The following is a 1,325-nucleotide window of genomic DNA, read 5'->3' as shown; positions in this document are numbered from 1 at the left end:
CTCCTCTCCTCTTCTCTCCTCTCCTTTCCTTTCCTCTGTTCTCTCCTCTCCTCTTCCTCTTACCTCCTCTTCCTCTTACCTCCTCTTCCCCTTCTTCCCTCCCCACCAAGAATCAAGCCTAGGGCCTCATACAGATTAGGCAACTGGTCTACCACTAAACTGCTGACATCTTCCCACCCCGTATATAGTCTTCCATAGTATAGCTATACTGCTTTAAAAATTCTTGTTTTTTGTTTTGTTTGTTGAGACAAGGTTTCATTATGTAGTTCTGGCTTGCCTTGAACTCACTGTGTAGGCCAGGCTTGTTGGCTTCAAACTCGTGGTGATGACCTTCCTGCTTTGGCCTTCTGAAGGCTGGGATTATGGGTGCGTGTGCCACCAATGCCCCAAAATACTTATATAAGAGACTTCATCTCAGAATGCTGGACTGGCCTTGTACTCCTGGGCTTGAGCAAGCCTCGCGCCTCAGCCTCCAGAGTAACCGCAGCTGCGAGTGTGGGCCACCAGCTGGCAAGTCCCAAATCTAGCATTTCCAGTGGGTTCTCCGTGCCCTCCTTGCTGCAGTCATCCCAGTACCGTAAGCCCAGACCACCAAGGCGCAGTCCACAGGACCCCAGGCCAGCACTCATGCAAGCCTTCTTGTACCCAAGAGCCTGACTGATCTGTGCGGAGTACAGCACTCCCTTTCTGTCGTCCATTTCTGTTCGTGACCTGTGATGAGTGTGTCTGTGTTCCCCGCCCTGAGTGCTGGCTTGCAGTTCACTGCTGGCCATACACTGCTTCTCAGGAACAACTCCTTCTTTTGGACAGCTTCCACGGTGGCCACCTTGGGTGATCCTGGCCACTTCATTCCTCTGGGCATTTCTTCTGGTGTCTCCGTTGTCTACAAAGCCCCCCATCCCTGGAGATTCCCCGTCCATCTTCACAGCCTGCCCCTTCCAACGCCGTTTCCTCCTGGCCTGGTGTGGGCCATCCTCCTTGCTCTCAGCCTAATACACGGCTGTGGTCCTGTGCGTGTCCTGTGTGCCCACCTGCTCCTCCTGCTCAGGGCAGTGCTTCTGGGAGAGCATGCCCTGCACACATGGGGCTCCCACAAGATTTTCAGCTGCATCAGTGCTGAGCTGAGCTGAACTAAATCCCCACCTGAGCAGACCAGTGAGTGTGTTTGCAAGCCACACGCAAAGAAGACACTTACAATGCATACATCTGACAGACGATTCAGCTCTACCATAAAAAAAAGAATTCTGACAAATCACTAAGACAACCAGTCCAGAGAAAAATTGGGCCAGGGCTGGGGGCGTAGCTGTTTTACACATAAAGAGTTC

This window comes from Octodon degus, unplaced genomic scaffold, assembly GCF_000260255.1.
Source record: "Octodon degus isolate 3935 unplaced genomic scaffold, OctDeg1.0 scaffold00105, whole genome shotgun sequence".
NCBI classification, from domain to species: Eukaryota; Metazoa; Chordata; class Mammalia; order Rodentia; family Octodontidae; genus Octodon; species Octodon degus.
The sequence above is the reverse complement of the archived record's forward strand: the minus strand, read 5'-3'. Positions refer to the sequence as shown.